This window comes from Gossypium arboreum, chromosome 13 (assembly GCF_025698485.1).
Source record: "Gossypium arboreum isolate Shixiya-1 chromosome 13, ASM2569848v2, whole genome shotgun sequence".
Taxonomy (NCBI): Eukaryota; Viridiplantae; Streptophyta; class Magnoliopsida; order Malvales; family Malvaceae; genus Gossypium; species Gossypium arboreum.
The window spans coordinates 100,761,556-100,774,036 of NC_069082.1; the positions used below are offsets into that span (position 1 = coordinate 100,761,556).

Below are 12,481 nucleotides of genomic sequence, written 5' to 3' on the forward strand. Positions count from 1 at the left end.
TCAAGCATATCCTATGAGGGTAACACATTAATGACAAGGTCATTGGACAAGCACTGAGTCGTTGCTTTCGTAATGGTATGCTGTTGTGGAGAGCTCAGTCACGGTATTATAGTGGAATGACTTCGTGACTAAATGAGTTTATAATTAATAGGCAAAAAGCTAGAACTTAATTATAAATCATTTGAGCCTCAACTACATATGCCTAATCGATCCTTCCGCTAGCTCATTGAAACCAAAAATGAATTGCTTGTTTGAATAAAAAAGAATGGAATGAATAGAAATGAGAAATGAGAAACATTGATGAATGATTTTGGTTTTATCCAAAATGGAGAAATGGAATCATTTGGAAATGAATGTAGGTTCCAAAAAATGGAAATTAAAATGAAAATGGAAAATGGAAAATGGAAAATTGCAATCCTATATAAAATTCTTAAAAAACGATGGAAGAATAGGTTTATATTTTTGGACTATTTTGAAGCCCGAAAATGAAAATAAATCATTCAGTTATAGTGAAAATGTTGAGTTGTGACATATTTAACGAAATTTCTCGAAATTTTATCTGAGGAAAAATGGTCAAAAGTTTAACAATGGTAAAATTTTTAAAATTTTATTGGGGTAAAATTGGGGTGAGAAAATTATTTAATACACTACAAGAAATTAAGCATTTAGCAACATTTTTAATGGCGTTTGGATTGAAAATGCTGTAAATATTTACAATTAGTGGCGCTAACTAGAAAACGCCACCATAAGTTGTTCTATAGTGGCGTTTTCCCCCATAAACACCACTAACTTATTTAATTGTTATTGAAACGACACCGTTTTCACAAAGAAATGAAAGGCCCTTTTCTTCTCCAATATCGTCTCCCACGATTTACTTTCTCCCACGATTTACTTTCTCTGTTTCTTAGTCTGAAATTTTATTCCCTAAAATCCTGTTTCTCAGTCTCCAATATTGTGCCCCCCTTTCCACATTATTTGTTTCTTTCTCATTTTTTTCTTTGCTTGACTAAAAAAAAAATTATCTTCCCCCTCCACATTATTTGATTTCTCGAAACCCTAAACATCCACCGTGCTCCCTTTCCTCAGAAGCTGTTTTCGAGCAATCGATCGGCTTCTAGCCACTTTACCTAGCAACCAACTCACTTCACCATATCACCCTTGATAAAAAGGTAATTTCTTCCTGGAAAAGATAATGATTTTGATTGTATAACTGTTGTATATTTTATTTTGTACATGGCATTTTTATGCATTATCTTTGATTGAAGTTTACTTAAAATCATAATTTCTACCATAATCCCGTTATCTATTTCAACAAGTGTCTCTGTTTGCAACTTATTGTGCTTTACTTCTCATTCTAATGATATGATGTAATTCAATCGATGCTCAAGATCTGGTTGATTATTGTTTTTGCTTGTAAAGGCAAGTACGGAAAGAGTACAAACAACAATTTTAGGCAGTAAGCATTTTAAAAATTTACTTTCGTGGATAAACATTTGTATTTATTCAAATTCTTTGAAACAATTATTTTTAAGTTTTTCTAAATTTTTAGTCAATATGTTCCTTCTATTTCAAATTAAATTTAGATTTCAGCATTTTAGCATGTTTCTAATTACTGTTTGCTTTCTTGAAATAGGAAACATTATCCATACTGTATAATAAAATTACTGACCAATTCATCAACTAATGTTGATTTACAAACAAAACAATATTTTATGTGGGCCATTCTCTAGCTTTTTTATGGAACTTGAACGTTATGGTTGTAAAATAATTGATGAAATTTCTAATGTGTAAAAAATATTGTGGCATTTCGTAGTGCAGAATCAGTTTAAATGGGAGGGCTTTTTTATTGCTTCTGCTTTAGATAACTTTTGATCAAGTGAAAGTTTAGTTGTAAAATTGTTTTCTTTGCAGTTAAAGATTCTATATATACTTAAAATGAGCCTTGTCTATTAATAATGTATACTTCCATTATATGATTGAGTTTGGTTTGATATGAAGAGGCTGGCCAATATCAAACTGATTTCTTGGATGATCATGGAACAAAATTTTGCAGTTTCTTTTCTATTACTCTTGTGGCACTCACTGAATTTGCTCTTAACAAAGGATGAAGTATTCAAGAGACTGCATATGAAAATAAACTATTTTTCTATTTGTTTTCATTGATATACTATTGTTTTCTATGTTATATTTCTCAGAATGTAAAGGCATATTTACGAAGAGGCATTGCTAGAGAGATGCTTGGTTACTATAAGGAGGCAATTGATGGTAAGTTCTTACATTTCATCTTCTAGGTATTTTGTATTGTTATTTTTATATACAAGCTGTTCCATTTGCTTGATCAGTCAGAAATGAAAACAAAGGACTTTGAATGCTCATGTCCGGTTTGGATTTGTATGCTTTTTGAGAATTTTGTTAAATAAAAACACTCTGATATTCTGTCATGGCTGTTGCAATTTAACATACATATAATGAGCTCTAGAATGACAGCATAGTGCTTATATCCAAGTTGTTTCTATACGAAAATTTCAAACCTTTATGTTGTGGCAATTAATTTGCTAAATACTATTTAAAATTAGTTAATGTTTACATGAGAATATGGAGAAATTATATCGCTTTTAAAATTAGTTTATGTTGTGGCAATAAATTTTAATCAAATTATATCACTTTTAATTTCGTTAACCTTTTATGAAATTAAATAATAACCTACTATTATTTTATTATTATATATATAATGTCGATGTTGAGGTGTCTTAGAACCATCTGGGTAGTGGAGAAGACTTATATAGCCAATGAGTTTAACGTGGGTCTCTTGAACATATATATTTAAATGTGATCGGAGATTTCTTATTTTATTATGGTGCCTTAAGGGAGTCTTGATATAACTTGTTAATTTCTTCCTCAGTAGTAGCAATGTCCATCATAAGTCCTTCAACCTTCACATTGGTTAAGTCAGCATTAAATGTCCATAAAGAAGCATAAATGCAACTTAGATCAGTTCTTCTAACACTTAAAATTAACCTAAAAATATGGTAACTCTACTCTAAGAAAATGGGAACAAACATTAAGTTAGTTTATTGTAAAAATTAAAGAGAGAGAGAGATGTTACTTACACTTTCATTGGCTACTCTCTCATTCTCTTCAAGCTCCTCTATATGATGCATTATTTGGTTGAGCTCCTTGGCTTGAGCCTTCACATATTCTTTAAGTACATTCAACTTTGCCCTTAATAAATTAGAACAGTATGTAGTTCAATTCAGTTCATTCTTTAGTTGGTTTTTGTTCGGGATCATGTCTGTTTCTTGTGAAGCTCTCCCTCTCCTTTTAATATATGCTTTTAAATCTACCCTGTTATTGATTTTTGTCTGGGAGGTCTTGTTTAACAACATTCATGTATGCAGGAGTGCTCATCTTGTACACTTATTGCTGAAAACTTTGCAACGACATTGCCATAGATTTTAGTAGGAAGGATTCAGCTGACTTTTGGTACTTATTGCAGTTCCTTTTGAATATTCAACTATTTGCTTCCTTTCTATCTTTATGATTTTATATATTCTAGCAGTTTCTTTTTGTACTTGTATAGTTGAATGGTAGAGGGACATCATTTTGCATATGATATATGAACATTTTAAGTCTTGGAAATGGAAGTTAGCTAAATTTGTGGTTAATTATCTTGTGGTTTTCTTGGTTGGCCAATTAGTATATATATTACTGATAGGTTGTGGAAATGTGCCTTATGGGACATTAAAATAGTAGTATATTACTGATTAGAGACGTAAAAGAGTAGTGGAAAAGATGAGTAGGGAGATGGTGGTACATTGTGTACTGGTTCTGGATTCAGAATTAGGGATTAGGGTAGCTTTATGAGGTTTCAACTCAAAACTTACTACGAATATGTTCATTCTTTTTCTACCCAGACAGAATAGGAAAATGTAAACCATTCAATGTTCTGCATATAAAGTATAATACTACTTCCATACATAAAAAAAAAAAAAACATTTTTTTTTCATCTTCAACTTCCTTTCTACCTCTCTTGTTTTTTATTTTTTTTGGGATTTTTGTGTTGCATTCGATTTTAGAAAAATATATTTAGCTTCACTCTGTTTTGTTGTTTTCGTTCCACTGCCATTCCCTCTTTCTCTTCTTCACACAACTCCCACTGCCTCACAAAATACAACCCTTAATCATCTTTCATTTTTGACGATTTTAAGGTCTGTTATAAAAAAAAAAAAGTAAATATTGACTATTTTAATTATATTTTTTAGGCAAAATTCCATTAGTTTGGGTTTGGAGATACGTAGTTATCAACATTAGGCAGATAACATTGTCCTAGTACATGTTGCAGTTTGTTACGAAGGTGCGCTATCCTTTTTAATACCTGGTACCGACTAGAATTAATGGTTGTTTTTCATTACTGTTTTCTTTAGTCTTCTACCATTATCACATAAGGAGCTTGATATTGAAAAACAGAAGCATAATGCTTGGTGATGTGAATGCATTTTAATTTTAATATTTTGAATTTCTATGAACTTTTATATTTTTAATTTTAATTTTAATTTTGATTTTATTTTTATTTTTATAATTTTAAATTATTTGTTAATGTAACATATAATACTATGTTAAATTATATTTTTATAATTATTTTTATTTTTATTTTTATAATTTTAAATTTAGCTAAAATAATAAGGATTAAATTGACCAAAAATATAAATATTAATATCTAGTTTTACTATTATATATTATTATTTCTTCGCGTTGAGGAACAAAAGTTTACTCATTTGAGATAAATTAATTACTAAGTAAAATGACTTAAATTAATATCATATTTCGGAATTAAAATTAATTTTAATTTTTCTTCCAATAAAGTTACTCATTTCAAGGATATTAAAATTTTAAAGTAATTTTTTCTAAAATATTTTATATTAATTATTATCTCATGATAATAGCTAAATAAAAGTTACAAATTAGAAGACTAAGATGATAACTTGAGTTCTAATTTTTGGATTTTAATTGAGTTATTAATTCATTATTTTAAAATTTAAATTTAAATTCATTAATTTTTATATTTAATTTTAAAGTTAAAATTTTCATAGAAAATTTAATTTAAATAATATTTTTTATTTATCCTTAAAAGTATATAGTTTAAAGTTCAAATTTCAAAATAAAACATAATATAATATTTATCATAGAAATAAATATTATTTAATTAAAATAATTTTTAAAGGAAAATAATATTTATCTTAATTTAAAAATTATTTTAATATTTTTCATAAATATTATCATAAAAATAAATTGATCGGCTTTAATATGTAGTATAAAGTTAAAAGTTCATGGAAATTTAATTTAAATATTAACTCAAAATAGATGAAAAATTAATAGATATTAACTTTATTAATATATAATTATTAATTTGTTAATTTTTTTCTTTTTAAGTATAGTAAACATAAAGGTGATAAAAAACACAAAATTAAAAATTAAAAGAGTATAATTTAAAGTTAAAATTTAAAGATGATAATCATAACTTACATAAACATTTAAAGAATAAAAAAAACTTTGGACCATAACTTACATTACTTACATAAATAAACTGTAACGCCCCAAAATCTCGTATACTTATTTTTGTTTGTCATGACTCAAATCTGTATCTGCTGCAGTGGTTAAGGGTGTGTGTGAGAGGTTCCAAGTTCAAGCTTTTCATTTGACAAATTCTGGTATTTTTATGAATAAGGCCTTACTCTGGTTCAGTAGACTTAAGTTTAAATGTAAGTGAGATTATATCAGAATGGGCTTACTGGTCTGATGGTTAAGTGGAGTGTTAATATGTTGGAGGTCTGGAGTTTGAGTACCTGCGTGGGTAGGGGAGTTTATATTTTTGCTCAGTTCTGCAAAGGAATTTTAGTGATTTTCAAATACTGAAGAAGTTGAGTTTGAGTAGGTAGTGGGTAGTTGGGGGGAAATCTGATAGAATCCTATTCTTCTTTTTCTCCCTTTTCCTGAAAGTTTTCTTTTTTTTTTCTTTTCTCTGTCGTTTCCTCTTCCCTAACTTGTTGCCGTCTTTGTTCTTTTTTTTTCTTCGATCCTTCTTCAACTTCTTCCTGCGCATCGTGTTCGACAGGTTTTCGGTAAGTACGTTATGACCGTTTTAAGTTATATTTTGATTAAGCGAATAATGAAAGGTTTCATTTTTACTCTCGGTTAGGTACTGTTCGAAAGTTTTAATCGGGTTTCCTGTGTGTGATTGCTGGTTGTCGTTTTATTCACAATAAGTTTCTCTAATCGTTGTTGGCTTAACTCAGGTTTACGGTTGGGAGTCTTGATTGGATGTTGAAGTAAGGGAATTAACTGAGTGATATATTGGTCTAATATAGGTTCTGGAGTGTTCGGGGATCATTTAAGCATCGAATCGTAACAGGTGTGTACTCCGATTGCACAGAAAATGAGTTTCAACGAAAGCCAAAAAGCACTCTGTCGAAGCCACATGGGCGTGTGGTCGCCCGTGTGGTAGGCCATATGTCAGTACACGGGAGTGTGGTCGACGACCAAGCTGTGCGCATGCAAGACGGGCGCGATAAACACAGCCATGTGAAGGCTGGTAGGCCGTGTGCAAGACACAGGCTCGGACAATTGGGCCGTGTAGGCCATACAGACGTGTGAGCCTACACGGGTGAACCACACAAGCGTGTGGAAATTTGGGCCAGGCCGTGTGGATCACACGGCCAATGTCAATTTGGGTCGGGTGGGCCACACGGGTAGGCAACATGGGCGTGTGAGCCCGTTCTTCTGAAATATACTATAAGGTTGCACGGGTCGCCCAAGATGACTTTGACTTGTCGTAGGGTCGGTAAGCATTACTTAGACCCCTATTCTAAGATATGTACTGTGATGCATGTATATGTATATGTTCTGATCTGATTACAAATATATGATTGTTAATCTGCACAATAGCATGCCAGTCTTGTATGATACATTGCATTGGGGTGGGTTTGATAAAGTGAAGGAAGAACTGAAGGGCTTCATAAGCCCGTTATCTGGCAGCTAAGCTGCGTATTTATTTTATGTGCCGCATTAGGGTACACTATGGTGTGTAGGGTTTGATGGGTTGATTTTATCTCCATATTTGGTGTGTAGGGATGGGTGGGTCGATCTTATCCCCACATGGTGTGTTGGGTTGGACAGGGTTGGTGGGCATGTTTTTGATATTCTGATCAGTTATACATGTTATATCTGTGATGGGCTAAAGCCTTACGTCTGGATCTAATTCTATTTCTGGATGGGCTAAAATCCTCATCGATTCTGTAAAGGGCTCAAGCCTAGATTATGATTGTATTCTGCTATTTGATTATGCATGCTGAACTATGGGGATGTACGTATTGAGTTTTCGAAAACTCACCCTTTTTTTGTTTATCTGTTCAGGTAATCCTCAACAGTAGGCGGATTGGCGCAGTGGAGGACTCGATGGTGACCACGACCACACATGTTTTGGTTTATGAACTTTCGACTATAGCTTATTCATTATTTCTGAGAATTTTGATGTAATTTTGGACTTGGACTTTTGGTTTTAATTTGGGTTTTTAAACTGTGATTTTGAAATACGAATTGCAACGCCAAAGCATGTTTTTTAAACTTAACTAAGGTTTTCGTAAGTAAAACGGTAACAAGAAGAATTTGGATATTAAAGCTTCCACGAGCTAAGAAATGTTTTCAAGCCAATTAATAAACTTATGGCTTCTTTCGAAATGAGTAGCAGATAATATTTGGAATGATTTTTATGTGTTGAAAGGTTTGCCAAAACACTCTCATGTGACATTGCCGGATTCAGCCATAACGTCTAGGCCGGGTTTGGGGTGTTACATAAACAACTTACCTAAATTAGTTTACACCAATTAGATACTTGAAATATGTTATCTATTTTTGTACAATGACATGATTTAAATCAATTTAGAACACTTAAGTAATTGTAATTTATTGTCAACTTTAGACTTCAAGAACTACAACATGGATAAGAGTTGGATGAATTTGTCAAAGGGTAAGAAACGACTATTGCAATAGAGTACAAACTTTTTTAAATTTTGCATTTCAAAGTGTAAGCCAAGAGAATATGATTCTTTTCCTAAGTAAGAAGTGTGGCAACATCAATTGACATAATTGTGAAGTTGTCTACGGACATCTAATTGTTAATGGCTTTATTTGGGGGTATAAAAAATAGATTTTCCATGGAAAGTGTACACCTCGTAGAACCTCTTCAACGATTAATTCAACTTATCCTTATAATGGTTTCCATTAGTTTATTAGAGAAGATGACATGGAAAGTGTGTTGTGGGATGCATTTAATATGCACAGTCATGGTTTGCAATCGTTTTCACCTGAAATTATTGCATTCGATGATTGTGACATTGGTGGAAATGCTTTTATCGAAACGGGAAGAAGTGTACCTAATGAAAAGCTAAATGGAGAAGTGGCGAAGTTCTTCAAGTTACTTAATGAAATGAATGAAGAACTTTATGAGGGATCAAAATTTTCAAAGCTATCCTTCTGTATTCGTCTTTTTTACTTAAAATGTTTGGGAGGATAGATCGAAAACTCTTTGACACTGCTGTTAAAGTTTTGAGAGATATGTTTCTGTTTGCAAAAATCCCACATTCATGCAAGGATATGAAGAAACTAATAAAATATTTAGGCATTGGGTACGGCAAAATTCATAGTTGCTTAAATGACTGCATGTTGTATTGGGGTGATCGAAAAAACCAACAGTCTTGTCATGTTTTCGGTAAATCTCGTTGGATGAATAGAAATATAGAAGATAAGAATGAGGATGAAGGTGAGGCACAGTCAAGAAAGAATCCAATAAAGATTTTACAATATTTTCCACTAATACTAAGGCTTCAAAGGCTTTTCATGTCGTCAAAGACAGTAGAGTCTATGAGGTGGAATCATGATCAACGAACCGATAATGGATTATTAAGGCATCCTGTGGATTCTTTAGCTTGTAAATCATTTGATAGTAAATTTCCAATCTTTGCAAATGATCCTTGGAATGTAAGGCTTGGGCTAGCAGCTGATGGATTTAATCTTTTTAAAATTATGAGTACTTCGTACAATACTTGGCCTGTAGTATTTGTTCCTTACAATTTGCCTCAATGGATTTACATGAAGCAATCTTCTTTTATCTTATCTATGATTATCCCTGGAGAGAAAGGTCCTGTGAATGATATTGACATTTATATGCAACCACTTTTTGAAGAGTTGAAACAGTTATGGGCAGATGTTGAAACATATGATATATTGAGAAAAGAGAACTTTTATTTACGTGCAGCTTTGTTGTGGACTATTAATGATTTCCCAACTTATTCCAATTTATCTGGTTGGAGTACCAAAGGACATTATGCTTGTCCTTGTTGTGCAGCGCAAACATGTTCGAAGTAGTTATATAATGGGAAGAAGTTCTCTTATATGGGGTGTCGTCAGTGGTTAGATAGAAATCATAGATTTAGATTTCGGAAGACTCTATTTGATAGTTCTGAAGAGTTCAGATAAGCTCTTGAGCAGACTATTGGATCTGAAATCTTCCTCATGTTAAAATATATCAATTTCAGTTATGGAAAGATGAATCAACAACCCAACACGCAAACAAAGAGAGGATCGAATGAGGCAAATTGATGATGAATCTGATAAAGAGAATGATCTTAATGAGGCGGACTTGTGGAAAAAAGGAAGTATTTTTTTGAGTTGCCTTATTGGGAGCATCAAAATTTGCGACACAATCTTGATGTCATGCATATTGAAAAGAATGTTTACGAGAACATCATTGGGACAATTCTGAATGTTGATAGAAAATCAAAAGACAATCTTTAGAGTCAAGTTAATCTAGTTGACATGGGAATTAGGCATGATCTTCATTCCCAATTACTTCTGAATGGAAAATCTCGGTTGCAACCTTCTATTTTTGCAATTTCGAAGAAAGAAAAAGAAGTGTTCTGTATGGTGTTGAAGGATATAAAGGTCTTAGATGTGTATGCATCAAATATATCTCAATGTGTGAGTCTTAAAGATCACATGATTATCATATCTTGATGCAAGAGTTACTGCTAGTTGCTTTACGGTGTTGTATGTCAAAAAAGGTGACGTCTTGTATAATTTAACTATCCAATATAATGAAAGTTATTTGTGGCAAAGTTTTGATTATTGAAGAACTTGAGAAAGTACAAGATCAAGTCGCCTTGACTTTATGCAATTTGGAGAAGATCTTTGCACCTTTGTTCTTCACTATTATGGTGCACTTGTTAATCTATCTCCCTCATGAAACAAAACTTGGTGGACTAGTTTTCTATCGATGGATGTTTCCTATAGAGAGGTGCTAATTTATTTATAATGTTTTCAATCATTCATGAATATACCTTTAGTTACAACTTTTGATAATGTTGTATATCATGTTTATGTTCCTATGCAAATTGAAGTCTTACTGTTGTAATAAGCGTTATCTAGAAGGATCAATTGCTAAAGGTTACTTGGCAGAGGAGTGTATGACTTTCTACTCTAGATATTCAGAAGATGTTGAAACAAGACTAAATAGACCAAGTAGAAATGATGGGCTCACTAATCATAACTTAGTCGAAACTTATCTATTTCGAAGTTATGGAGAACCAATCGGTAAAGTTGAAATTGCATATTTAGATGATAGATGTAACACCCCAAACCCGGCTTAGACATTATGGTCGAATCTGACCATGTCACATGGAATGAATTTCACAACTGAAATAGTCGAGTTAAAACCGTTCCAATTAATTTATCTTTGTCTTAATTTAGAGAAAAGGACAAACCCTTTATTAGGTCAAAAATTGTGTCTTTTTAGCAAAAGCTTTGAAAAAGTTCTTCTTTGGAAAACCATTCGTATTTAAGACTACTGTCATTTTGATTAAAACCCGGGTTTAGACCAAAATTCCATAAAGAATTTTTAAAAAAAATCCAAATAAATTCCAACAGTTCATAAAGTCCCCAAGTTACATCAAAAGCAACCCAGAAATTAATTAAGAAGTAAATATCGAAACTGGGTTTAAAACAGTTTAAATATGTGTGGCCACCGTCGAGTCTCCGCTGCACTGAACCATCAAGTCTGGGGATTACCTGAACAGATCAAACAGAAAAGGGTAAGTTTTCACAAACACAGTGTGTAATCCCCACAGAATACATGCACACAGCATAATATCATAAATCAATCATGTATATACAGGTTGGGCCTGAGCCCATTACAGAATTAGTGTAGGCCTTAGCCCACTCTGATATAGAATCAGATATAAATTAAGGCCTTAGCCCAGCTCAGATATAGAGTCAGGAATATATTAGGGCCTCGGCCTAATCAGATACCGAATGTAGATCAGAATATTAGAATCCTACCCACCAGCCTCTACGCACCATCTCCGTCCAGCCCTACACACCATGTGGGGTTATAATCAACTCACCTATCCCTACACACCATACTGTACCAAAGTGCGGCACATAAACAAAATAATGCAGCTGAGCTGCCAGATAACAGGCTTAAAGCCTTTCAGACACTTAACATGTAACATGCAAATAACCGATCATCAACCCTCCCCGATGCAATGCAACATAACAAATATGACATGTAACATGCAAATAACCGATCATACATTCAGTTCAGTACACATATCATGCTCAGTCAGATACCATATAATCAGATCACATAAATAGGGGTCTGAATAATGTTTACCGACCCCACAGTAGGTCCACAGTCGACTTGGGCGACCCGTGCAACCTTACAGATCATTTCAGAAAAATGGGCTCACATGCCCGTGTGGCCCACACGACCCAAATTGGCCTTCGCCGTGTGGATCACATGGTCTGGCCCAAAAATTCTACACGCCCGTGTAGTTTACCTATGTGGGCCCGCATGACCTAATTAGTCGAGCCCGTGTCTCACACATGGCTGTGTCATACACCGTGTCATGCACGCACGGCCTGGCTCGTCATTCACACACCCGTTTTAGTCACACGGCCTGCCACAAGGGCTACCACACGCCGGTGTGTCACCGACAGTAGGCTTTTTCGACTTTTTGTCGAGACTCATTTTCAATGTTTCGGATACGCACCTAGTTTCGTTTGAAGCTAAGCTAAACTCTGAGCACTCCCGAACCTAAATATTGACCAATCCAACACCACAATCAGTTTTACCTTGCGTTTAAACAAAATCCCGAAACCAAAATACTCATCCCCAAAGTGACAAACACTTACCGCAACGCTTCGAATCGATTTGCTACGGAACAAAACAAAGAGAGACTAATCCTCGCGACATGCTGCTGCCAACAACATCAACATAACTCCAGTCAAAATTTTAACATCCCAACTCTACAAAGTATCAAAAATTCACTTACCAAAACGAGTGAGTTCAATCTTTGAACACAGTGGGCATAAAAGAATCAAAAGAAAAAAAAAGGGAAACAATGAGAATTCAACAGCCAAAAGGGAATGG

At 33.4% G+C, this 12,481-nt stretch overlaps 1 long non-coding RNA gene across 1 annotated transcript; it reads left to right on the forward strand.

Annotated features, from left to right (window-relative positions):
* Positions 1–840: 840 nt before the first annotated feature.
* On the forward strand, positions 841–7,625 carry LOC108461697 (uncharacterized). Its single transcript, XR_008277127.1, has 5 exons — positions 841–1,169; positions 2,196–2,265; positions 3,399–3,483; positions 6,366–6,838; positions 7,411–7,625. It is a non-coding gene; the product is annotated as an uncharacterized LOC108461697 (long non-coding RNA).
* Positions 7,626–12,481: the final 4,856 nt, after the last annotated feature.